At 39.9% G+C, this 27,512-nt stretch overlaps 1 long non-coding RNA gene across 1 annotated transcript in view; it reads left to right on the top strand.

Moving 5' to 3' along the window:
- Positions 1–19,076, top strand: part of LOC109264635 (uncharacterized) — a 29,768-nt gene extending 10,692 nt beyond the window's left edge. Inside the window, exon 4 of the long non-coding RNA XR_002078814.2 lies at positions 18,567–19,076. This is a non-coding gene — a long non-coding RNA (uncharacterized LOC109264635). The remainder of the gene's footprint in view (positions 1–18,566) is intronic.
- The last annotated feature ends 8,436 nt before the right edge of the window (positions 19,077–27,512 follow it).

Genomic DNA, 27,512 nt, shown 5'->3' with positions numbered 1-27,512 from the left:
ACAGATACCGTATGTTTTCACTCTTATGTGGATCCTGAGAAACTTAACAGAAGACCATGGGGGAGGGGAAGGAAAAAAAAAGAGAGGGTGAGAGCCAAACCATAAGAGACTCTTAAGAACTAAGAATAAACTGAGGGTTGATGGGGGGTAGAAGGGAGGGGAAAGTGGGTGATGGACACTGAGGAGGGCACCTGTTGGGATGAGCACTGGGTGTTGTATGGAAACCAATTTGACAATAAATTTCATATTAAAAAAATTAAATAAGTTTCCTATAGAGAACTACCTTAAAGAAACAATAATATGGGAAGACTACTTTGCTCAGAATAGTTGAAAAGTTAGAAAACTTTGTATGTCTAGTAACAGAGCAGCGGTTATATGATACATTGTCATATATCCACCCACTGTAACGGGATAAAAATATTAAAATGATGGTTATAAACACTCTGTAGCAGCATATAAATATTTATGCCCTAACGTTAGTTAAAACTATAAAGGTGCCTGGGTGACTCAGTTGGTTAAGCATCTAACTTCGGCTCAGGTCATGATCTCCCAATTTGTGAGTTCGAGCCCTGTGTCAGGCTCTGTGCTGACAGCTGACAGCTCAGAGCCTGGAACCGGCTTCTCTCTGTGTCTCCCTCTCTCTCTGCTCCTCCCCTGCTGTCACTCTTTCTCTCTCTCAAAAATAAATAAACAGGGGCACCTGGGTGGCTCAGTCGGTTGAGTGTCTGACTTCAGCTCAGATCATGATGTCATGGTTTGTGGGTTCGAGCCCCGCGTCGGGCTCTGTGCTGACAGCTCAGAGCCTGCAGCCTGCTTCAGATTCTGTCTTCAGCTCTCTCTGCCCCTCCCCCACTTGTGCTCTGTCTCTCTGTCTCTAAAATAAATAAACATTAAAAAATTAAATAAACATTAAAAATATTAAAAAAAACTATAGATATAGCTTTGTATGGTTATATATATATATAGTTAAAACTATATGTATTGTTTTATATATATATATATATGGCATATCTTAAAAAATTAATGGAAGGAAACACTCCAGTATATATTCCATTTCATTATTTTTTTTTCTTATGTGTGCTAATAATATCGGTTAGAACAGGGGTGTTTTATTTTTCATCTTCCAAAATTTCCATACTGTGATTCTATGAAAAAAAAAACTTTTAAAAAATTCAGTCAGGTTTATCCCAAGATTAAAAAAAAAAAAAACAAAAGAACTACTCTGAGTTAGGCCCCTCTAAGAATCTGAGGTTAAGCTGACCTCATGTTGATTTTCTTATTTTATAAAACATAACGGAAATTATAAAATTTACTGTATTTTTACATTGACATGGAATATATAGTTTCCCCAGGTGTCCACATTTCTTTTAAGGCACAGGCATTTCTTCTACTTAGGATTAGATGAGTAATGCATTTGGAAATTATTTAAAAAATAAAAATTTTATTAAAACGAGAGCTAATAGTATCATTATCTCTATTAGCTGTGGTATAGAGTTGTGAATACACTAGACACATGCTCACTAAATGTGTATTAAATGGATCAGTGAACTCATGGGATTAGAGACACCTGAGTCAAAAGATGGTTTTTCACGGGATACCTGGGTAACTCAGTTGGTTGAGCGCCTGACTTTGGCTCAGGTCATAATCTCATGGTTCTTGAGTCCAAGCCTTGTGTCGGGCTTTGTGCTGACAGCTTGGAGCCTGGAGCCAACTTTGGATTCTGTGTGTGTGTGTCTCTCTCTCTGTCCCTCCCCCCACCTCCATCTCAAATAAATAAACATTAAAAAAAATCCAAATTTATATCCGGTTTAAATTGATTTCGAAGGACTATCAAAGGAAGCTTGTATTAAAACAAGGACTCAAGAACCGGTCTAAGGGCAGCATGGATGGCTCGGAGGTTAGACCTACTGAACTAGGTTGTGGGAATTAGAGGGAGAGGATAATGTGAGCTCATAGGAACCTCAATTCTGTGATTATTTTTACTTAGCAACATCTGGAAGAGCCAAGTCCTTCTCCACAGGCCATATGTATCCACGAGGAAATGCCAGAGCTGTCCATCACTGGGGCCTCTCCCTGCTCACCAGCCAAGGTTGCTACCAAGAGTCCTCAATCTGCTAAGAGTAGGATTGGGGTAACTACCTTGATAAGCTGGATTTCAATTTTTGTTTGTTTAGGATAAAGAATCTTCCTGCCTTGATAGGATGTACTGGACTATTTGAAAACTGTGTCAGTTGGGTGAGGCCTAGACACAAGCTGGCCTATGTGAAAAATTTAGTTTAATGGGTAAAAGGATGCCTCCACCTTAAGCATGAAAACCAGAGTTTACAAAAAGTTAAACATTCATTGTAGAAATTGGCCCTTCTTTAATAGATGTGAGGTGATAGGTCTCCCTTAGTAACCAAATTTGTCTGTAGAAATTCCAGTGTATTCCACGGTTCCCTATGTAGGTATATCTGGGATTCCCTGCAAGATGCTTATAGGGCAGAAACTGGACACAGTTTTTGCCACTTCAACCATCTAGTTGCTGCTCTCTGTCCTCTGTCAGTGTATTTTCTGCCAACTCATCTGAACCCACTGCTTCCATAGATCTCATCCCCTCTAGCTGGATGCCTCTTGACTATTTTCCCCCAGGTGGGCACAGTCAGGTCCCTTAATCCCCCATAATCACCTATTAGATGGTCCAAAGCTTTATGAAGGCTTGTAAGGCTTTAAGACTTGAAGGTTTTATGAAGGTTTCAGAAGAAAATAACAGCAAAGAGGATACAAAAAGAATGTTAGTTACGGCGGCCTTCAAAGCCCCTTCATGAGGTCAAATACAAGGTGTACCTCTTTCCCCAACTCCCCCTCCAGTGTAGCCCCCAGCCTGCTGCTTAGCCACCCCCAGGGCAGTGCCCTCTAGCACATCTCTCTTAACTGGAGTCTAGGCCCCCAAACACTAAAGGTCCCCAAGCATCCATGTTTCCCCACGCCTTTCAAGGATGACTGGCAATATTCATTCACTGAAGGGAAGAGGCCACAGGAATAAGGTTTTTGTGCCATCTTTCCTAATCAGATGGGGCCCCCAAAGGTGGGGTGACCCGATTGGGTGGAAGCTGGAGGTACTGGCAGTGAAAGAATTCACCCAAGGCAGAACAAAAGAGACAGAAGTTGACTGAATGAGTACACCACCAGGGAGCCACAGGCAGGACAGCAAAGGAGAGACTGTCTGCCATGAGGGAGTGGTGAGGGGCCACAGTTATAGGATGGAGGGAGGGAGGATGGGGATAGAATTTTCCCTTTTTGGTAATCTTAGGAACTGTGCCTGGTTGTAACTGGTCTCTTAGGGCCTATGGTTGTTTCCAGGTGGCCACTTAACGAGACCGTTTGCGTTCAGTTCAGTGGTCGGTGGTCGCCATGGGCCTTTTTGCATTGCTCAAGTTTCCGTTGCTCAAGCGTGTTGCCTAAAAGCAGCCTCTACAGTTTTCTCAGAAAGCTCTGGAATGAATCAGAACTCTGAAGCTTAACAATGATACATTTTCCTAATTCAGGGTGTTTCATTGTCCATGACGCCAATTATGAGATAAAGAGCCGAGGCCCGGGATGGGCTGCACCAGTCCCAGCCTGTTCTTTTTTTGACATTCTTGGTGGCGCTGTAGGGTGAGGAGAGCATCAGGACTCCAGACAGACCTCTCTTGGATGCTGGCTCTTCCATCCCATCTCTGCAGCCGAGAGAGACACATTACTTGGCCACATGCATTCATGTACCACATGCACTCGTGTGTACGAATAGGACATTAAAATTCCACACTCAGAGAAGAAACATTTCTCTGTTGGCTATATAAACTGTAGAAAGCTACATCTGTTTTTTAAAAATCTGCCCACTTGACATTTCTAAACAGAGCTTTTGGCTTGCGATGGAACAGAGTACATCTGCGTTTGCATTTTAGGTGTTTAGGTACATGTTTAGGGCTACGGGTGGGTACTGCATAACCTTAGGACCTACTCAGGTGGCTTTTCATGGAAGAGAAGAGCGCTCACCCCGCAAAGCAAACCCAACCCACCGCCCTTGAAGAGCCAGTCTGCTTGCAACTTTTCCAGCTTGAAAATAAAACATACGAAAGAAGAGTTATGAAGAAAGACTAGCCCTACCAGATATTGAAAGGCACAATAAAGTTGGAGTAATTAAATCAGCTTATAATCAATGTACAAGTAGCAAATCAATGAAACAGATTACTGAGTCTAGAAATAACCTGCATATGTTTTGAATTTGACATGTAGGATAGTATTTGGAATTAATAAGCCAAAATTAGATTTTATAATAAATTACATTTGAACAACTGCAAATTTAAGAACAGTATACAGTTGGTTCCTTACTTTATGTCCTACACCAGTGTAAATTGCAAATGATTAAAACACACTTAAAGAATTGAGTAATGGGGCGCCTGGATGGCATCCAACTTTAGCTCAGGTCATAATCTCACGGTCCATGGGTTTGAGCCCTGCATCGGGCTCTGTGCTGACAGTTCAGAGCCTGGAGCCTGCTTCAGATTCTGTGTCTTCCTCTCTCTCTGCCCCTTCCTGCTTTCACTCTCTTTCTCTCACTCTTGCTCTCTCTCTCAAAAATAAATAAACATTAAAAATTTTTTTTAAAGAATTGAGTAATAATAGTGCTGGAAGAAAATACCCATAATTTAAAAAATAATTTGGAGTGGGGAACCTCTTGGGGTCTGATATGAAACCCAGAAGTTATAAAGCACAAGGTTAATAAATTGGGTTATGTTTTTAAGGATGTGAAAACTTCAGTGTTGTAACAATACTGCAAAAAAGTACAAACAGTTCAAAGGCTGAAGTAGGAAAAATTGTGAATGTATATGATAAAGATAGAGTAATTTCATAAATACATGTGTATATTCTTACAAGAAGAGTAATGAGCAATCCAAGAGAAAATGAGGAAAAGATACAAATAGGTAGTTCATGAAGGAAATGTGTTTCTGGGTATGTATCTGTGTGCGTACAACCAGGGCGTTATAAATGCACACTTAGGATTTGTGAGTGGGGGTGTTCTTAATTTCATTCATAATTAAAGAAATGAAAAGTAAAAAAATACAATTTTCACCTACTGGCAAATACTGCATGCTGGCAAGGACGTGGAAAAGCCAACATTTTGCTTTCAATTATTATTGTTGAGAGCAATATGACTTCATCTATCTAAATTTGCAATGTGCATCCTTTTTGAGCCAAAGATTCCACTTCTAAAGATATGCTGCCACAGGTACACAAAGATATAGGTACAAATAATTTAACCTCAACATGGCTTGTAATAACAAACGACTGGAAGTTACCTAATGGCAACGAATGAGAGGGCTCATTAAATTATAGTCTGCTCAAACAATATTCAGTTCTTAAGAAGAATGAATTAGATCCGAGTATACTGACATGGAAAAATGTCCACGTATATTGAGTTTAAAAAGCAAGCGATGGAACAGTATGCTTTGTGTGATTCCCATTTGAATATTTAAAAAAGTATTATATACAATTCAATTACATGGATATAAATCATTTCTTTTTTTAATGTTTATTTATTTTTGAGAGAGAGAGAAAGAGAGAGAGAGAGAGAGAGAGAGAGAGAGAGAGAGACAGAGTGCGGGTGGAGGAGGGGCAGAGAAGGAGGGAGACACAGAATCTGAAGCAGGCTCCAGGCTCTGAGCTGTCAGCACAGAGCCAGGTGCGGGCCCGAACTCACTAACTATGAGATCATGACCTGACCTGAAGTCAGACTTAACCAACTGGACTGAGCCACCTAGGCACCCCATTCATTTCTTTTCTTTTTCTCTTTCTTTCTTTCTTTCTTTCTCTCTCTCTCTTTTTCTTTCTTTCTTTCTTTCTTTCTTTCTTTCTTTCTTTCTTTCTTTCTATTTTTATTTATTTATTTATTTATTTATTGACAGAGAGAGTGTGTGCAAGCAGGGGAGGGGCAGAGAGAGAGGGAGAGAGAGAATCCCAAGCTGCACTGTCAGTGCAGAGCCCGACATGGGGCTCAAATTCACCAACTGTGAGCCAAAATCAAGACTCAGTCTTGACCCCATTTGGCGTAACAGACTGAGCCACCCGGGTGCCCCACATGTATGTGCAGAAATTATTTCTTGAAGGATATAAAGTAAACCATGGAGTGTGGTTGCCTGTGGCCACATTCACTGAGGAATAGGGAGAGGGATTTTACTTTTCACCGTGTACCATTCTGCATAATTGAAGATTTTACTCTGAATATGTACTATTTTTATGATATATGTCAAATTTAATCTTTGGGAATAGTCTTGGCTAGGACAGCAAATTATATATAGGAGGTGTAGGTATCTGTGTTTGCCTCAAGGTTGAGGAAGCCACATGGGGTTAGGAGCACATGTGATCACTTCACAAACGGCTTCTCTACCTCTTGCCTTGCTAAGGAATCCGGTGTGGCAGATCACCTTTGGGCAACCCTGAGGTGAAACAGGAAAGTCTCCAAGGAACCTTCTGTCCATCTTTCCTCTTCTCTTTCCCTTTCCCTTTCTGCAGCTCTGCCCTGCTGTGGTGCTGAGCAGAGGGTGGTCCCTGGCACCGCTCTCCCTCTCTGGGCTTCAGAGGGCCCCCACCCTGGGTTTGGTACTAGCCTGTCACTGTACCCCCATCTTACCTCCCTCTTGAAAAAAGAGATGGCACAAGAGAGTAGCCATTGTAACTGAGAAGACTCTGCCAGACTTCATCTACTAGGCTCCAGCATGAAGGTTCTGGAACGGAAAGAACTACCCCACGTCTAATTACTATAAATGTGCTTGTGCATTAGAAAACATTTGAGTCGCTCAATGGCAACAGCTTGAGAACTGCTCAGGGCATATTAGGAAAAATGAAAAGTCTTTGATGTAGCCTGCATTTGTTGTCACTGTGGAAAGAAAGTTCTTACTGAAGGAACTCTGGAGTTTGACAAGTCTTGAATGTTTTTGTCTTTCCTCTTTCCCCTTTCTTCTCTGGGAAGCCAGACAGCATCCTTATAGCTGAGTGTTCATAACTGCCTGAGGAGATGGCTGCTGAATATTCTTCCAGCTTTACTTCCTTTTCTTCTATACCCAAAGCAGCATTTAAGCTCCAGTCAATGGTGTGGAAATGACAGGATTCTCATGACAGGATGGGAGGCTAAGGACCTGGAAAGTTTCATTATGGATAAGTCAGTGCCCTCCAGGAAAAGCTGGTTGGCAGTTGTTTGACTTTGCTGGTGAGGGGGGCGCTCTGAGCTCCCTGGGCAGAGAGGGTAGCTGCCTCTGGCCTACACATTTTTTTCAGTCTGGGATATATGCCTGAGAAGTCACTCTCCATAGTTACAGTGACTTATTTGAGGTACGGAGCTCCCAGTGGGTAGGGAAATGTCAGGTGTGTAAGCCAGAGGCTGTGTGTTGCAGTGTGGGCATGTATGTGGGCTTCAGACAGGAAAAACTGAGACCAATTATATCATTTCTTCTTCGGGCTCTGGTTCTGGAGGCTTCCTGCTTCAGATGGCTTGTTCAGGAGGAGTAGACTCTCAGTCCCTCTCAGTGTGATGCTGTGATGTACCTGCATGGTCACGTGGTAGAGTATATATGTGTGTGCATGCACATGCGTGTGTGTGCGTGTGTGTGTGTGTGTGGGTGAGAGACAGAGAGAGAGAGACAGAGAGAGAGACAGATGGGGAAAGAAAGTGATAGAGCTAGAGATACTTTGAGAAAGAGAGAGGTTTAGGCTATACGTGAACTAATTCAGACAAATGAATTGTTGTCATATATTTGTCACGTAAGAGCTTATAGGGACACCTGGGTGGCTCAGTCGGTTAGGCCTCCGACTTCAGCTCAGGTCATGATCTCATGGTTCGTGAGTTTGAGTCCCATGTTCCCATGTTGGGCTCTGTGCTGACAGCTCAGAGCCTGAAGCCTGCTTCAGATTCTGTGTCTCCCTCTCTCCCTACCCTTCCCCCACTCATTCTCTCTCTCTCTCTCTCTCTCTCTCAAAAAAATAAACATGAAAAACATAAAAATAAAAAGAGCTTACATTTTATGCAAACTCTGTTAATTAGGGTGTAGGCTAACTTTTGATAAAATTGCTTATATCTGCTTCTCAAATTAAAGAGTCTTCTCCAAATCATCTTATTGGTAATTGCACCATTCTTGGTGACAGTAGTGTTAGAGCCAAGGAATTCAGAACATCTGCCTCCCACCTATCCAGCCCATGTCCTGTCCTCCCTAGAATATTCTCTGGGAAGGCACACCCCAAATGGAACACATGGAAAGTAAATGGCCAAAACCACATGTTTGGCAGTTGGTTTTGAGCTTGAGGTCTCAGTCCACGGAACTCTAGTAAAGCCAACTGGACCGTATGAGCGCAATGTTTCATTTTCCCCCAGCTAGTTACCCAATCCTTCACCTGCCAGCTGCAGGGGAATCGAACACAGTGGAGAGAGAGAAGAGAGAGAGACTACGGGAAAAAATGCGATTGTTTCCAACCCAGTGCCTGAGATGGCCTAAGCTTCATCTGGAGGCGTGGGTTCCGGCTTGGCTGTTGACAGAGAAGAGGGGGCGGAGCAGTGCAGAGAGCAAGCCCTGGGTCCTCTTCCCCCTCCAGCTGCAAGCCTGAGAGCAGGAAAGGAAAGCCACTTCCAAGTGCATTCTGCTCCTGAGTGTGCATTCCCCTGCATGATGACCCTGCCCTGTGGTGTAAGTGGCCCCATCAGCATCCTGGAGTCAGACGACCAGACCAGTTCACACAATCACTGCTGCTTCCGGTGGTGTTTGCAGTGGGAAGGGGAAGAGGTGAAGAAGCCTGGGTGTGAATGGGGTAGAGGGATTAGAAGGAGCCTCTGGAGTTTGAGGCTCCTGGAGAACCTTACAAACCACTTGGTCTCATCCACACAGTTTGGAGATGACATTTATGTAAACGAAGTGAATTCTACCAGCAGGAGCAGGATTAGACAGAAGATCTCAATGGGGAAACCATGCACCGCACAAGTCCACCCCCGACCCCCCGCAGCCCCCACTCCCTGTGCTCTGGGACCCATCATATAAACAAATATCCCGCAGAGCCTGAGTGGCTCAGTCGGTTAAGCGTCTGACTCTTGATCTCGACTCAGGTCATGATCTGACAGTTTGTGAGTCTGAGCCCCGTGTCAGGCTCTGCACTGACAGCATGGAACCTGCTGAGGATTCTCTCTGTCTCTCTGTCTCTCTGTCTCTCTCTCTCTCCCTCTCCCTTTCCCTCTCCCTCCCTCTCTCTCTACCTTCTCCACCCCCCTCTCAAAATAAATAAATAAACTTAAAAAAATTCCAGCAACTGGCAGACTATCCCATCTTTAATAATCATGACATTTGCTTTTGTGATGCAAATTTATGTTTATAAGAATTTTTTTTTTCCCTTAGCACGTCACATAGTCCCGGAAATTATAGAGAAGAATTGTTATTAAATTAGAGCTAACAATGGATATTTTTCTTTTTAGTTTGGGCTTCCAGGCCATGCCCGCTGAAACATGTTAAGAAACCAACTACTGTATGCGATGCGGTGGTTCTAAAGGCTTACGACTGCTTTTTCACAAACCGCTGTCCTCATTTAGCCACAGTCCATGGAGATGGAGAAGGTAGAATCTTCCCAACATAATGACTGTTCTTCAGAATAATTTCATAAAAATAGACCTAGCACAGCCCAGTTATTTCTACTCTTGTGAAAAACAAGTGAAGGGTCTAAAGCATGCCTTCAGGAACCAGTCCTGGGGGTGGAATTGGCATTGCTGTGATTCTCCTTATATTTCTGATTATGAAACCTATTTATGAAAATACCCAGAGAAGGTTTTGGAGGAAAAGCCACGAGCTAGGAGAAGATGGTGAGTGAGTGAGGAAAACTTGCTTTATGTGACCCGTTGAGCTGAAATTGGACCATGATACAAACACAACAAAATCATTGTCAGCGGGGACTCTGGGATTTCAGAGTTCTGTTAGAACCTGTTGATCTCTGGTTCAAGCAAGGTCAAGATCTAGCTTATTTCTCATTTGACAGAGAATTGGGGCTGCGTCTTCCATCTCAGGGGTAGAGAGAGGCCATGCGGTTGTCCTCCTATGTGATAGTATCTGTTGTTGTAAAACTTGTATCCTCTACCCCTACTCTTTCCAATTATAAGGGTCAAGATTTTACCATCTGCTTAAGTCAATAGTAGGGCACGTGAAATTGTAGCATGGGAAATCTTAGATTTCGGACCCAGATCTTAGGGTTTAAGTTCTGAATTCACCACTTCTTAGATAAGGAACCTTGGGCAAGTTATCCCTTTCCTACTGTGGTTTCCCCACTTGGAAAAGAGGGATCTATTTAACCAACATCAAAGAATAGGTGTGATGATTATATGAGAGAGCATGGGCATAAAGGTGTAGCATAGAGCTTGGCACCTGTTAAGCTCAGCAAAAGCCAGTAGTGAAGTGCACCTAGCTTCTGGTACATTGTATTAATTTAAAAATATTTGCCTCATTTCCCTTCCTTTACTCCTGAAATCCAACAGTCTACCTCCTAGGATCACATTGCTAGTGTGCGCAATAATCGTTTTAAGCTAATTAAATGTTTTTATCTGTAACACATGTCTTTTATATTTTATGACTCAAATCACCAAATAAGCACAGATATTTTCTGTGACTAAGTCAGATTCTCTCAGTACAGGAAACAAAATTCCTGAGTGGGATGGAGAGACCAAGAGGCTCCTGAATGTGTTGATATTAGAGTAACACGTTAGATCAGAATCCTCATGGTATGGAAAAGTCAAGAGCTCTTTTCATTAGAGTTGTTTGGAAAGGCAGCCTGAGAATAACAGAAATGAGGACCCCTGGCTTAGAAACAAGCTAAGTATTTCTGGAAACCACATACATTCTTTCATTTAGTGAAACATATTCTCCTTATGAGCATAACACAACCGACCTCCCAGTGCTGTGGTGATGTGTCCTAGTCTTGCCAGGGCTCCCTTGGCACGTTGCTAGAAGATATCAGAATTCTTTTCTGAGAGTTTCAATGACCTGCAGGGGACACAAACAGACTGTTTAAGAGAAAAATTGGTAATCAACTAGTCCATGTGCTTTTAATGGTAGAAATATTACATGAGAATGAACCTCAGAATGAAGGAGTATTCAGCATGTTTCCACTGGACCCTTTCTAACCATTTATTAGGCACTTCCTTATAGTCAGGCACTCTGCTAACCTCTCCCATATGTTTTCTCATATAAGATGGGTGGATGTCTTTACTTTCAACCAGTGATCAAATGTCAGTATTATACTCTACAATCCTGGGACTGCTGAAATAGTCTTAGGGGTATATACATTTGAGCAAAGACTTCCCTTCTCTGTCATGTTTTCAAGTTGCAAATCCTACAGAAGGAATTCTAGAATAAATTTGTGTAAGGGTGCTACCCATTTCCCTTAAACCAGGAATGGAACCAGACTCAGAGAAGTCTGTTGTCCCAACTCATTCACTGACCAACTTTCACTCAGTGCATTCAGTGCCGGCTATCTGCTGGGCGTGCTTCTAGGCACCTGTGACACGTAAGTGAGCAAGATAAATAAGGCTCAGTCTCTCCTTATATTCCGGTTTATATTCTAGGCTCTAAAAGTTCCAGAATCATCCTAGCTCTCCAAAGAAAAATGGCATGTGCTAGTTTGAAACTCTGCAATGGAGATGGTCCAATGACTTGATTGCCTTTGTAGACTACAGTGAAATTTCCTCTTTGCTCCTTGGGTCTAAGTAAATGTCAGGAATACTGAAAGGTTGGAACTGAATGGTTCTATCAACAAATCCATACCGATTGGATGTAGTGGCATAAAATGGACTCAGAAACCCATCACCCTCCAGGTATGCTGCTCTGCTTCTATCATTTGTGACCTATGTTGGTGCTTTTGGAGTTCACTGGCTTCTTCAATTGTCATAGCTATAAGTACAAATGGGGCCTTAACCGTTGTTTACTCCTGCCCTGGGAGGTCACATATATGTGTCTACAGGTTCTCTGCTAGGCAAACATTATGATAATTATGATAAGGAGTCTTTTTTTCCAGTATCAAAAAATGATGTCTCCCTTCAAAAACAAATGAAAACTCAAACACAGGGTTTTCTGAAATTCACCCTCTCGATGAACCCTCAGGTGATTTGATCATTCCTTTCTTTACATCTCTGAGGTCACAAAGAAGAGGACAGTCAACGTTAAACTTCTATTCTGACAAGAAGTTGAAATATAGTGGCTAAGTTCAGGGATCCTGAGGCTGGAATGCTTGGATCCAAATGTTTGACTCTGCCTCCAACTAGCTGTGTGACCTTGGAAAGTTACTTAACTTTTCTGTCCGTCAGTGTTCTCATATGTAAAATGTGGATGATAAGAATAGTACCAATTCCATCATTTGCCTATGAAGACTAAATGAACAAAAACATACACAGCATTTAGAAAGGAGCCTGGCACAAGATGAGTATTCAAAGTTAGCTGTCATTGATTATAGGTTTTATTGCATTGTGAAGCCTCTAATCATCCTGACTTTTCTCTGTAATGTGTCCACTCAGACTTATACCTGTGGGTCCCTATAATAAACCATGTACTTAAGATTAGTCTGAGAATTCTCTGACCTGTTCTATTTCTTAAGCCCACAGGGCATTGTCTATGAGATGGTCATATCCCCTAGGTTCAAGGGCAGATAGGGATGGGGGGAGGGGGAGAAATGATGTGTGTTGTTTCCCATTTCCAGCACTAAATGGGTCGTTACTTTAACAGATCCTTAATTAAATTAGCTTCATCATTTGGGGAGCAACATCAGGAACTAAAACACAAGCTAAGGAGCTATAAAATTTCCTTGTTGTACCTAGTGGAACCTGAGGCCATTTGTTACCTTGAATTTGCCTAGTATTTAAAATATGGCAAATATTTTGAATTTAAAATTTTTTTATGTTTATTTCATTTTTGAGAGAAAGAGAGAGAGAGAGAGCGTGAGTAGGGGAGGGCCAGAAAGAGAGGGAGACACAGGATCCAAAGCAGGCTCCAGGCTCTGGGCTGTCAGAACAGAGCTGGATGCAGGGCTCAAACTCTCGACAGCGAGTTGCTTAACCAATTGAGCCATCTAGGCGTCCCAAATGTGGCAAATATTATTTTGGAGACCATGGTCTGTATAATTGGTTTAGGTTAAAAAAGGCTCACTTAAAATGTACAAGATAGATGCACAAGTACTAGTGAGGGCAGCAGTAACTATATTTTAAAACTGCTTTTGGGGCGCCTGGGTGGCTCAGTCGGTTAGGTGGCCGACTTCAGCTCAGGTCATGATCTCGCAGTCCGTGAGTTTGAGCCCCGCGTCGGGCTCTGTGCTGACAGCTCAGAGCCTGGAGCCTGTTTCAGATTCTGTGTCTCCCTCTCTCTCTGACCCTCCCCCGTTCATGCTCTCTCTCTGTCTCAAAAATAAATAAACGTTAAAAAAATTAAAAAAATAAAATAAAATAAAATAAAATAAAATAAAATAAAATAAAATAAAACTACTGCTTTTTCTAGGGGCGCCTGGGTGGCTCAGTCAGTTGAGCATTCAACTGCAGCTCAGGTCATGATCTCAAGGTTCGTGAGTTTGAGCCCCACATTGGGCTCTGTGCTGACGGCTCAGAGCCTGGAGCCTGCTTCTGATTCTGTGTCTCCCTCTCTCTCTGTCCCTATCCCTCACGCTCTGTCTCTTTCTCTCAAAAAGAACATTAAAAAAATTTTTTTAAATAAAAATAAAACTACTGCTCTTTCTAAATTGCTCTTCTTGGGGCGCCTGGGTGGCTCAGTTGGTTGAGCGTCCGACTTCGGCTCAGGTCATGATCTCACGGTCCGTGAGTTCGAGCCCCGCGTCGAGCTCTGTGCTGACAGCTCAGTGCCCGGAGCCTGTTTCAGATTCTGTGTCTCCCTCTCTCTCTGCCCCTCCCCTGTTCATGCTCTGTCTCTCTCTGTCTCAAAAATAAATAAATGTTAAAAAAAAGAACTATTTAAAAAACAAAAAATAAATTGCCCTTCTTAGGGGTGCCTGGGTTGCTCAGTCAGTTAAGCGACCAACTTTGACTCAGGTCATGATCTCAGGGTTCACGAGTTTGAACCCTGCATCAGGTTCTCTGCAGTCAGCGCAGAGCCTGCTTCGGATCCTCTGTCTCCCTCTCTCTTTGCCCCTCCCCTGCTTGTTCTCTCTCTCTGTCTCTGAAAAATAAAATAAACATTAAAAAAGGAATAATAAGTTGTCCTTTTTAAATGTATAGGGACGAGGTCCCAGTAAGGAAGCATCCTTTCTAAGCACAGGGTAGCCAGAGCATGAAGCGCTATACCAAGGAACTCTCTGGTTGTTTGAATAAACCAGAGACCTGGTCTCTTACTAAGTTTTTGGGCAGGGAGATGATAATGGCTAGAATGACCATTCTGGGGACTTGGGGATTTTAGAAGTCTCCATTATTCTGCTTCTGATGCAGAAAGAGAAAGAATATGAAATCGCCCCTGATAACACAGTCCACATACACAGAGAGCAGTTCTCTTTACCCACAGCATGAATATTTAGTGAGAACGAACCTCAGTTTAACTTTGTCAGCAGGAGGATGCATGTCTATTGTAACATGCAAGCTGCTAATAGCTAGGAGGGCAGGCCTGGCCTAAGGCAAGGAGGTTTTTGGTTTTCTTCTTTTGTTGAGAATATGAACACTTTCCTGAGCCAAATTTTAATTAAGTGGTGATGGAAACAAAATTTGGTGACCATAGGTAGTATTCTCTCCCAACTCTTTTTATTCCAATATCTTTCCAACGTACTTATTGTGTGACTGAAGCTTACTTATCTCTCAGTGCCTTAGTTTCCTAATATGTGAAATGAGATGAATAGGGGCATCCCTTCCATGGGGTTTTTATCAGAACTCCATGATATGATATATGTAAAAGGTTTATGGTACCTGCTTGCTCACAGTAAGTGGTCTGGTAGACTGACCCTTGAACAACATGAGCGTTCGGAGCCCCATGCAGCCAGAAATTCATGTATAACCTTAACTCCCCCAAAACGTAACTACTAATAGCCTACTGTGACAGGAAGCCTTACTGATAATATCAACAGTCAACAAACACATATTTTGTAGGTTGAAGGTATTCTATACTATATTATTACAATAAAGTAATCTAGAGAAAAGAAATCGTTATTAAGGAAACCATTTGGAAGAGAAATCCATTTTTAGTCAAAGAATCCACACTTAAGTGGGTCTGTGCAGTTCAAACCCATGCTGTTCAAAGATCAACTGTATTTGCTTTTATTGCTGTTATATATTCATGTTTCATAAGTACAGTGTTTGGATGACCACATAGACTATTATTCCAACAGTTTCTCTGAAGAGAAAAAACCATCAAGAAGCATGGAAGTATGCTTCATCTCATTTTCCTCAGTGACTTACCCCAAATGGGGACCTTCTTGGTTTGGTCAACACATCCACAGCTGACTTAGATCTCTGAGGAGGGGAGCAGTCTGTGTAGGGCTGATCTTTTATTTCTAAACCTATTAAATGATAGCAAACATCTTTCAGACACAAAGAAAAACCTAATTGAATGACTTATTTTATTTACCAGTATCACTTAGCCCCCAAGTGGTATTAGAGAACAATTTTGCTTTATTTTATTTTATTTTTTAAATGTTTATTTCTTTATTTTGAGAGAGAGAGAGAGAGAGCGCACATGAGTCAGGGAGGGGCAGAGGGAGAGAACCCCAAACAGGTTCTGTGCATGGGGCCCCCTGGTGGGCTCGATCTCATGACCATGAGATTGATAGTGACCTGAGCTGAAATCAAGAGGCAGACGCTTAACCAACAGAGCGACTCAGGTGCCCCTAGGCTGTTATATATACTACTGGAAATTTTAGATAAGGATCTGAACTTTAGAAATTCAGCAGCAAAATAAGGATATATGAAAGGCGTGCATCTCCTGTATCTATAATAATTCCGTACTTATTGTTCCTGAAGAGACATACAGGTTGTACTGTTCCTGTCACATCTGTCTTAAAAGAGTGGTTGGCGGACTTAAAGTGGTAAAATAGCCGAGAAAATAGCCAGGATGTATTCTGATTAAGCAAACTGCTGAGCCATATTTTGTTTGAGGGAAATAGAAGGAAATAGGCTCTCGTCTCCTTATATCAAGGCTTCATATAAAGTGATCAAAAAGCCTTGTTTTCACCTTCTTGTCCCAGCTGCCTTGGGGTTTGGGCTCCTCCCAAGAGCAGCAAAGCAGAGGGAGAGGGAGTCCTGTTTTTCTCAGGAGAATGATGGTGAGTCAGCCGGCCAGCAGGCCTCCACTGCACGGGAACGCTCAGTCCTGCTCGCTCCCTCCTCCACCTGGTGTTCTGGCTGTCCCTGGATTAGCTCCTAGTGCTGTATGCTCTGCAACAGACTTCACCGTGGGGTTCTAGGCTCCCCGCCCCAATCTCCTGAAATTCTTGGCACTGACTGTGTTCTGTGGCCTACCGAGAAATATCAGAAACTGCATGATGACCCGGACCAGAAGCATGGAACCCCCCATGCCTAGCTCCCCATAGTATGCAGTACTGAAACGGACAAAGAGGACTTGAGAAAGGAAGTGTTCCCTAATAGCGAGGAGTTAAAACGGCAGGCTTAAAGTATAGGTTCCTGCCACCAATATAGAATTAAGCTGGGCAGGGTTAAACAGAATACCAGGAAATAGAAGAAATTAGCCAATAATGAAGAGTAATTATCTATAGTGACTCAGCATAATTGCAATTACACAGCATAGAAGGCTTGCCGCTCAGGCATGGGGATACCTCCACTCAGCCTTTCCCAACTGACCACAGAAAATGATTTGGGTGACTATTTTCACAGTTTTCCTAAAGATGACATAGAACATTCTAGATGCATAAGAGAGAAGTTAATTTCTGACATAGTAGATGCTTCAGGCCATTAGAGCTTAATTCTCTCAGGTGAAGAGAGGGTCCCCATTGTTCTTGTACTTCGTGGATGTCTCTCTTTTTTTTTTTTTTTTTAGTATTTCAAGTTTTTATTTGAATTCTAGTTAGTTGACATATAGTGTAATATTAGTTTCGGGAGTCGGATTTAGTGATTCATAGCACCCAGTGCACATCACAACAAATGCCTTCCTTAATACATATCACCCATTTAGCCCATCACCCCCTCCACGTTCCTCCCCCCCCAGCAAACCTCCATTTGTTCTCTATAGTTAAGAGTCTCTCTTATGGTTTGCCTCTCTCTCTCTCTCTCTTTCTTTCCCCTATGTTCAACTGTTTTGTTTATTAAATTCCACATATGAGTGAAATCATATGGTATTTGTCTTTCTCTGACCTCCTTCACTTAGTCTTGCTCCATCCACATCATTGCAAATGGCAAGATTTCATTCTTTTTTGTGGCTCAGTAATATTCCATTGTGTATATATACCACATCTTCTTTATCCATTCAGCAGTCAATGGACATTTGGGCTCTTAACATAATTTTCCATTGTTGATAGTGCTGCTATAAACCTTGGGGTGCATGTGCCCCTTTGATACAGTATTTGTGTATCCTTTGGGAAAATACCTAGTAGTGCAATTGCTGGATTAGAGGGTAGTTCTATTTTTAACTTTTTGAGAAAACTTCATATTGTTTTCCAGAGTAGCTGCACCAGTTTGCATTCCCACCAGTAGTGTAAGAGGGTTCCCCTTTCTCTTCATCCTTGCCAAAATCTATTGTTTCCTGGGTTGGTAATTTTAGCTATTCTGACTGGTGTGAGGTGGTATCTCATTGTGGTTTTGATTTGTATTTCCCTGATAATGAATGATGTTGAGCATCTTTTCATATGTCTGTTGGCCATCTGGATGTCTTCTTTGGAAAAGTGTCTATTCATGTCTTTTGCCCATTTTTTAACTGGATTATTTATTTCTTGGGTGTCAAGTTTGATAAGGTCTTTATAGATTTTGGATACTAACTCTTTATCAGATATGTCATTTGCAAATATCTTCTGTCATTCCTAAGGCTTCCTTTTAGTTGTTTCCTTCACTGTGCAGAAGCTTTTTATCTTGATGAAGTTCCAATAGTTTATTTTTGCTTTTGTTTCCCTTGCCTCCAGAGACATGTCTAGTAAGAAGTTGCTATGGCTGGTGTCAAAGAGGTTGCTGCCTGTGTTCTCCTCTAGGATTTTGATGGTTTCCTGTCTCACATGTAGGTCTTTAATCCATTCTGAATTTGTTTTTGTGTATGGTGTAAGAAAGTGTTCCAGTTTCATTCTTTTGCATGTTGTTGTCCAGTTTTCCCAGCACCATTTGTTGAAGAGACTTTTTTTTCCATTGGATATGCTTTCCTGCTTTGTCAAAAATTAGTTGACTATATAGTTTTGGGTCCATTTATGGGTTTTCTACTCTCAAAGATGTATCTTTTTCAAAGATAGTAATGTAGATAGCCTATGGTTGGGGATGACTGTTTGGTCAGGGAGTAAGGTATATTTTCCTCATCCCCTGACTCAGGGCAGGTTTTGGATTTCATACAACTGTGAATTATCATTCGTTCATTCACTCAACAAATAACTATTCATCTCCTTTCCTTTTCTAGGCATTGTGCCAAGAACAGGGGATATAATGATGAACAAGAAACAGATACAAACAAATAAGGGATGATCTGTGCTACTTTGAGGAAAAACTCAAAGCGACCAGGAAAGAAAGAAAAATGATGGATCCGGGAGCATGGTGGGTGTGTTGGGAGGTAGACATACTTCAAAGAGGGACGTTACTAAGCATACACAAATGTTGTTGACCCAGCTTGGCCAACGCACCTATCTGGAAGGTGATGGTATAGCCATTCAGGCAATGTTTATGTATTTATGCACAAAAAAAAATATTATCTCTCTGCCTCACATGTATTTTATAAACACAAGCAATTCCTTCTGTGTATCACTGCCACGATGCTGGAAACACTGCATCGCCAGTAACCAGCAGAGAACCTGGGACATAGCAGGCATGTGATCATGTTGAATAACAACACTCACGAACAAATGAAAGGCACTTTTAGAACAATAGGATGTTGAATTTATGGTGTCATAAAATAAATCAGTTCCACATTTTGTCTATTGTTGAATTTTTGGCGACTATGAAACACCTTCATTTTCTTCTCGATCTTATTTACTGAAGCCAAAGCAATCACAGAGAATGTAAACTTCTTTAAAAGGTTGTACTTCTCTTTCCTGTAAAAGGGAAAAACCTGCTGGTATAGCATGTCTTGTGTGTGTGTTGGCTTTAGCTGTGTTGCTTCAATTCCAGAAGTCGTATACTTCTGCAGTGATAACAGTATCAGACATCTACCCTTAGAATGTTTTCAAATTCCAATTTATTTCTACATTTAGTCCTATAATTTATTCCTATATTTAAGGACCTTGCAATGCTTTAGAGATTTTCTTTTATCTTTAAACAACTCTGAAGCTTGCAACACAATTTTCTCCTCTAAAGGGTCTGTGCTATTTATGAAGCAATCATTTTGACGTTTCTTGAATTTATTTTAGAACAAGAAAAATCACATATTTATTAACCTGGTAGAATGATATGTAAAGAATTAATTTCTGGAAGATCAACAATTTGACACACCAGTAGGACTGATGCATGATGCTTAATTTCAATTGTCAACGTGGCTAGGCTATTGTGCCTAGTTGTTGGATCAAACACTGGTCTAGATATTGTCAGGAAGGTATTTTGTAGATGTTATTAACATTTACAATTACAGTTGACTTGAGATGAAAGCGATAGCCCTTGATAATGTGAGTGGTACTCACATAATCAGTTGAAGATCTTAAGTATAGAAACTAAGGTGTGGGGGAGAAGAAAGAATTTTGCCTTGAGACTGTAACATAAAAATCCTGCCTGTGCTTTCCAGCCTGCTCGTCTTCCCTATAGATTTTGGACTCAAGACTGCAACTCTTGCCTGAATTTCTAGCATACTGGCCTGCCTTAGGAGTTTTGGGCTTACCAGCTCCCACAATTGCATGAGCCAATTTCTTGAAACAAATGTCTTTATTTATAAAATATATATATGGAAATATATTTAAAAATATATAATATTTAAATATATAATATTTAAATACATATTATATTTTACAAAAATAAAATATACCCTATTGTCTCTCTCTTATCTCTTATCTGTATATATATCCCTACATATATGTGATTCTTCTTCTCTGGGGAATTCTGACTGATGTAGGCTGTTTGATTCTTCTCTCCTGAAACTGTGTCTCCAGTCAGATCAGGGGAAAATTCGTAACAGTTTCTAGACTTCTACTGCTTTGAAGGGAGACCAGAGGGTTGAAAGCAGGCTGAGAGAGTGCTCTACATTTCAAGCCGCCCCCTCCCAAAAGGAGAGGAGCTTGGAGCTGGGGAGAGGAACATGAGCACACCCATTCATGTGATTCATCAGTTCTCTATTTAGCAAACCAGAAAAATATGGGGAAGATTTTGAACCTTCATAAGCTCCTCTGGTTTCCTTCTAATAACAGCGTGTTTTATTTCATGTCAAGGAACATCCCCCTCTTCATAAAAATCATATTACGCTTTTAGCATTAGCTAGGGTCCTGCATGAGAGGAGTCAGGGTGGATCTCAGGGCAGGTGGTTTTTGTTGTTGTTTGTTTGTTTGTTTTTGTTTTTGTTATTTAACTAGGACTTTACATAATATTAAAGTAGCTGGAAGCTGGATTATTATTTCCACAGGGATAGGAGAGACAGTGTATCTCAATTGAATTCCAACAAATGACATTTATTTGAGACCAAGTTCACATGTTTAATTCCCAGTTTTGCAAAAAAAAAAAAAAAACAAGACTGGGACCTCAAATTATACTACCTAACAGGTATACTTGTAATGGGGTCCAGGTGAGTGGTGTGGACAGACTTATTCCCATTGCTGTGGAAAGTACTCACATAATGCCTTCTATAGATACTGGGTTGGGAAGACCATCCCCCTGTACAAGAAAAACAATGCCTTACTTTAGTATTACAACTCTTAGAACAGCTTTGATCATGGATTTTGGGCGGGGGGGGGGGATTGAATAAAAGAAAGATGTACATAGAAGTTAGTTTCTGCTACCCAAATATTCTATTGTATAAAGATCATTTTTTTAAAGAGCACGTAATCATTTTAAACATATTAACTTGGTAACATTTTGCCTGATGAAAAATATTAACCTATTAACCAAAGGTACATTCTTGCCACTTCCACATGGAAAATGGTGGCAATGTGTGATTATTTCTTGAGTTTGGGCTCTGAAGATTATCGACCCGGATAATTACCCAATCCCTCCTCCAGTTTACTTCATAATCAGGACATATCCCTCTTCCATAGCTTCAATTATAAAAACATGCTGTACCATTAAATGAAAATTTGGGTGACTCAGATGGACTATAGCACAAAATACCCAGATGCCAAGTTCCACAGACACCACACTTTTTGAGGTAAAATATGGTGGGTTCTGACTAGATGACTGTGGCCATACCTTCTTTCACAGTCTGGGACTTCCATTCTGCAAGAGCATTAATACCTTTCTTGTCTCACGTTTTGTCAACCTGAATGGGCAGGGTTAGTTCCATATTCTCTCCCTCTCTTCCTGAGATCTCCTTTCTATTCCTTTTCACCCAAGACCAACTTTACTCCACATTTCCAATAACATCCATCTTACAGACTTCTCATGTACTTACTTTTTCTTGATTTATAGATCTATAGAGACCACTGCAATCTTGACCACTAAAAGGCCAGTTGGGGAATGATAGTGTAATTCAATCATGGAGTTTGATTTCAACTTTACAGAGGATACATGGGGGTGTCTTTCCCTAGGACACACAACTACTACAACTTAAACTTACACCTAGTTGCTACTCTCTTACTTGATTGTTGACAAACAGAATGGCAAATGTTGAAATTTTACTGTTCTAGAGTATGAAAGATTGCTTGTGTTGTCTCTCCTAAATTTGGGGGGTAAAATGATTTGTAGGTGAGAATGAATAATAGAACTGAAATGGATGTCAGGGTATCTAATTGCCCTAACTGCTTTCAGGTAGTTTCTAGACCAGTGACGGCAGAACAAGCTTTTTCTCACATAAATCGTCTAATTAATTGCGGGTGACTGCCTGGAAGCCCATGTTGATATGAACTCTGTGTTCAAATCTAGGCTCTGGGTTTGCTGTAATCAATTATTGATGTCTGCCATGGGTGAGGGATAGGACAGTGTGGACGTTAATGACACCTCGTTTCCTTTTTTTCGGATAGAACTAACAAAGATGGAGAATTACTTTTTTAGTTTAAAATGATTTCAAACACTGAGAACACATTCCAGGTGAGAAAGACAGGGGAGGGGGAAATTCAACTTGATACAGAGAAAAGAGGAAACTGACAAATAGCCATGTTTTTTGAATCTGATAACTTCTCTGGAAAGTGCTAAAATAGTACTCTAGGGATGATTATGTGGACACTAATAGAGACTTTAGAGGCTAACAGAGTGTCATCGTTTGCTTTTCTAGCTCAGAAGAGCAAAATGGTGAGTGAAAGTGTAAAGTAGAAGAAAATTGGCCTTCTTCACAACTGAGTGAAGATGCTCTTTCTGTGTTCAGAAAACATTCTTGAAATGGACTTTCAGTGATCTAAATTTAAACATGTAAACTTAAAAAAAAAACACTATTTTGCTGAACTCTATGAAATAGCCATTTAATGGAATTTGGCATTTCATAGAAAATCCATTTCCTCATGAAACTATAACTTGCTGTTCTTGGTGCAAATATCTTCAGGAAGACTTTTTTGTTGTTGCTTTGTTTTAAAATGTCAATACCCTATACTTAGCTTAGAAATAAAACAAAAGCCACAGTAAATTTCTTTCAGAGATGTTAGCCTGGAAATATGATTATATTGTAGCTAAGCCCCAACAAAATGTCTGAAGGACTAATGAAGTCTTCGTAAATGCAAGCAAATGGACTTACAACTCCATCTATAAAATATGAATAGTGACAGCAATCATAATCATGACCACTTATTGAACAATAAACTATCATTTATTATTATATGCCTGCTTGCTTCCTGACTTCCTTCTTTCCTTCCTTCCCCTTCCCATTCTCCCTCTTCTTGTTCCCACAAATGCTGACTTCCTACCATGTTCCAGGAACAATACAAAGCTCAAGAAACAATGACATTGGTGATCCTACAAGGATTCTGACTTCATAGAGTTTATACTCTAGCGGGGGAAAGCTGGGTATTCATCAAATATTAACAATAATGTGTTGTGTCAGGATGGACTGAGATGTCTGTTTCCCCTTTGGGGGATAAAGAGGAAATTTGAGGACTAGAAAGAGTGATTTCAGTGTGCAACTAGATGGTTGTTAATATGAGGAAGGACAAATGTATCTTTATTGTGAAACAACTTGGATATTATTTTGCAAGGAATTGGGCCAGATTCAGATTAATAGGAGAAATTAAACTTAAAAAGTAAGTATACAGCTATATTTGTCTCTAGAAAGACATTTTGCCTGCCAGTGGTAAGTTTTATTTTGCTGTAATGTGCTAACTACCAACAAATGGTTCCAGATCTACTCAGTTTCTCAGTAATCTACATATAGGCCTCTCTTGATTCCAGGAGGCTGCTTAAGGGTGACAGATGTTATTGTGCTATGGAATGTTAATTGTTAATTAAATATTTTTACTAAACAAATTAGTCTGTCATCAATCCAGTATAGCTTAAAGAGTTTTAATCAAAAGGGCATAATTTTGTGGTTTTCAAAGTTATGTATTAATTTTAAAAAGACAAAGAACTATTGCAAACTTGGAGATGAACAATTGAAGCCCTTAGTTTCTCTAAAAAGAAGATTGTTCATAATGAAACAATTAATACTTTTCAATTAGTCCAACTTAGGAATATCCAAATATCTCAAGACATAAAATGGATGTGCTTCTATCTTTTGTTGCCATGGACTTGTGTGAACAGGGATTTTTAAATAATGCCACGGTGAAAACAAATGTAGGAATAATCTTGGTACTGCAGTGGAATCCAAAATATACCTAATATCAGAGGATAGGTAATAAAGACTACAAAATTCACTTCTTGTATGAACATATTTTATATCAAGAGTTTGTAAGAAAAATGTAAGATTAAATATATTATTTTGATCTTAATTAATTAAGTTGATTTAAGTTCTCTCATATTTTTGTTACTTTATAAGGTAAAATATACTGAGCCTTTCTAGCATTGCTGAATACATTTGAACCATTCATTCAAGTATGGAGTACACATCATGGGTACCCATCTGAATGTTTGTTGAGCTACCCTTTTCAGAAAGCCGGGGTCAAATGAATGGGATGGAAGGTTGCTGCTTTAGAATGAAGGCTCTTCAAGATGGTCTCACCTACTCCTGGTTTTATAAGTGTGAAACAGAGGGATTAGAAGCTTCGGGAAAAGAGACAATTAGAAATTTTAACCATGCAGTTATTTGACTGAACAGGAACATAAAGCAGTGGAACCAACCCTCTAACGGGGCCCATTGGTGGAGAAACTGTATCCAGCACATTTGTGGTTAGCTAATTTTCTCTTGTGGCTAATAAATCACCAGGCAGTGGGAGGGCATTCCCTATGGCAAGTTGGAAAGACGGTGCCTCAAAGCAGGTGTGTGTGTGGGGGGGGGGGGGGGGTGCTAGGGCCCTAGAAGGAGATGGTGTTGGGAGTTCACGCTCTGTGCTCTCAATCTGCCTCTCACCCCCTTGAGTTGCAGTTGGGAAGGATAACCTCTTAATTATTTCATTCTGTACCTTCCTTGGAAGCAGCACAATTGCTTAAAACTAAAAAAGTGAGTTGTTTAAAAACTATTCTGCTAATAAAATTGAAAGTTTAATTTCTTTATGTATGTTTTATATATGCACGTATATATAATTTTGCAGACATTCATATACACACATAATTTTGCATAAGTGTGTATATGTGTATACATATGAAAATTTTTTTGCATTTGAATGTTACCTGGCTTTTCCTTCCTGCTCTTCTTCCTTGACTCAGTTCTTTGATACATGATAATCCAAAATAATATTCTATATATCTTTCCATGTTTAACTATCTCTCTCCTTTTTGAATATTTTTTTTGCTTTTGTTTTAGAAAAATGAGATATTATTTCCACGTTAGTACATTTTGATTTTTTCACTCAGTGATGCCTATGGAAATTTCTCTACGATCATTAGGTTTTCTAGGTATAGGTGCATGCATCAACAGTAATATATTATTCTGTTTTTCTTTTTCAATACTTATTTTACTTTTTTTACTTGCTGAATTGGCTAGAGCTTTCATGATAATAATTAAGAATCTTGGTATTATATATCATTTCTTCTGTAATGTCTGATTTTAATTAAAATGCTTTATGACATTAGGGTATCAAATGTCTTTTCAGCATCTGTTAGTATGCTATAAATATTTTGATTTGTTGTCAGAGTCTGTTTGCTAACACTTGTTTTTAGTTTGGGCATCTTTATCTGTGAGGAAAACTGGTCTATTATTCATTCAAAAGATGTTTAGTGAACACCTGCTTTATGTCATGCGTTAGTCTGGGTGGTGAGGTTACAGTATTTAAGTGTAAACATCTCTGTCCTTATGGAGCTAACATCTAGAAAAAAGTTTTCTTTCTATTCCTCTCTTCTTTTTTTAAAATTTTAGTTATCAGGTTTGGTATTAGAATAATTTTATCTTCCAAAAGTTAACTGGAGACATTTTCATGTTCTTCCCAGGAATGGAATATATTAAATAAATATGTATCTATTCTTTAAAAGGTGGCTAAAACATAGTTATAAACCCAGATGGTCTTGTACTTTTTTAAATGGTGGAATTTTCATCTCTTTTCCAATTTGAGGGTGATTGGAATATTCGAATTTTCCTTTTCTTCTTAGATCAGTTTAAAGAATAAGTGTTTTACAAGAAAAGCATTTTCAAATATGTTTCCTTAGTTTCATTGTGTTATAGATTATCTTAATTTCTCCCACATCTGTGGCTATATTTCTTTTCTTAATTCTAATATTGTTCTATTTTTGCTGTCTTGTTTTTTTTAATTCAAGATCCTGATGAAAACCTTATTTTTTCCCTTCAAAGAGTCCATTTAAATTTTTTTTTTTAATCTTTTATGTTCTGTGTTTTCTATTTTATTAGTTTCATTTTTATTGTTATTAGTTCTCTTTTCATTGCTATTTGGTTCCTTTTGTGATTCTTTCTAATTTCTTAAGATGAGTTCTTCTGCTCTTCGTGCAACTCTTTCTTACTCTTTCTTTAATAATCAATGCATTTAAGGCTATAAAATTTCTTTGGAGTAGAGCTTTGTCCCATAGACTCTGAATGAATGGTTCTCCCTTTCCTTGCTTTCTAGATGATTCTGAGTCCTTTCATTGTGCTTTTTGATCTAATACTTATTAGAAACGTGTTTCTAAATTTTCGGTAGTAATTCACGGCGCTTTTTTATTACTTATTTCAACTTTCATTGGCATATGTGATCAAAAAAATATAGTTTGTAAAAACCTCCAGTTTTAGAATCTGTTAAAGTTTTGGATCAAGTGCATGATTAATTTTTCAAAATGCTCCCTGTGTATATGAGAAAAACTGTATTCTCTATTTAAGTGTAAATTTTCATGTGCAGACCCAGTGGTGTGCTGGTAACAGCAAACTCTCTGGATATGATGATTTGTAGCATCTGTGGCATTTGCCATTTCCATGGTGTATATATGACCACCATGGCCTGTTTCTAGCTACCAACACGACATCACTCAATATGGAAATGGGTAGAGATACTCACAATTGACTCTCCAAAGCTGGTACAAACCAACTTCTGTGCCCCACTACATATACTATTAAATCAAGTTTATTGACAGTATTATTAAATTCTTCTATTCTTACTCACCTTTTTTTTTTTTTAAGTTTATTTATTTCGAGAGAGAGAGAGAGACAGAGAGTGCATGTGTGTGCACGCATGGGGGAGCGGGAGGGGCAGAAGGAGAGGGAGACAGAAAGAATCCCAAGCAGACTTCACGCTGTCAGCATGGAGACCTACATGAGGCTGTCAGTGCAAAGCCCTACCGGGTGCTCTATCTCACAAACCTGAGCCAAAATCAAGAGTCAGTTGCCTAACTGACTGAGCCACTTAGGCGCCCCTATCATTATTTACCTTTGAGGACTAGGTTCGGAGACAACTGGATTAAAGGCTCCTAATACAATCTCATTTTCTTCAAGTTTTCCTTGTATACATAGTAGTTTTTGTTCCATATATTTAACTCCCGTGTTTTTTGTTTTTTTTTTTTAGTATATATAGTTTATAATGATTTAGCTAAATTCCTAAACTGTGCTTTTTATGAGTACATAATGATTCTTTCAATCCTATATACCATTTTAACTTTAAATTTCACCTTATCTGGTATTAATATTGCCACATCTGTTTTCTTTTTGTTTGCATTTGTCTGGTATCTCCTTGCTTATCTTTTCATTTTCCATCATTCTTTATTACTGAAATGTGTTTTCTGC

This window comes from Panthera pardus, unplaced genomic scaffold (genome assembly GCF_024362965.1).
Source record: "Panthera pardus isolate Hobbes unplaced genomic scaffold, ASM2436296v1 HiC_scaffold_22, whole genome shotgun sequence".
Classification (NCBI taxonomy): domain Eukaryota; kingdom Metazoa; phylum Chordata; class Mammalia; order Carnivora; family Felidae; genus Panthera; species Panthera pardus.
The sequence above is the reverse complement of the archived record's forward strand: the minus strand, read 5'-3'. Positions and strand labels throughout refer to the sequence as shown.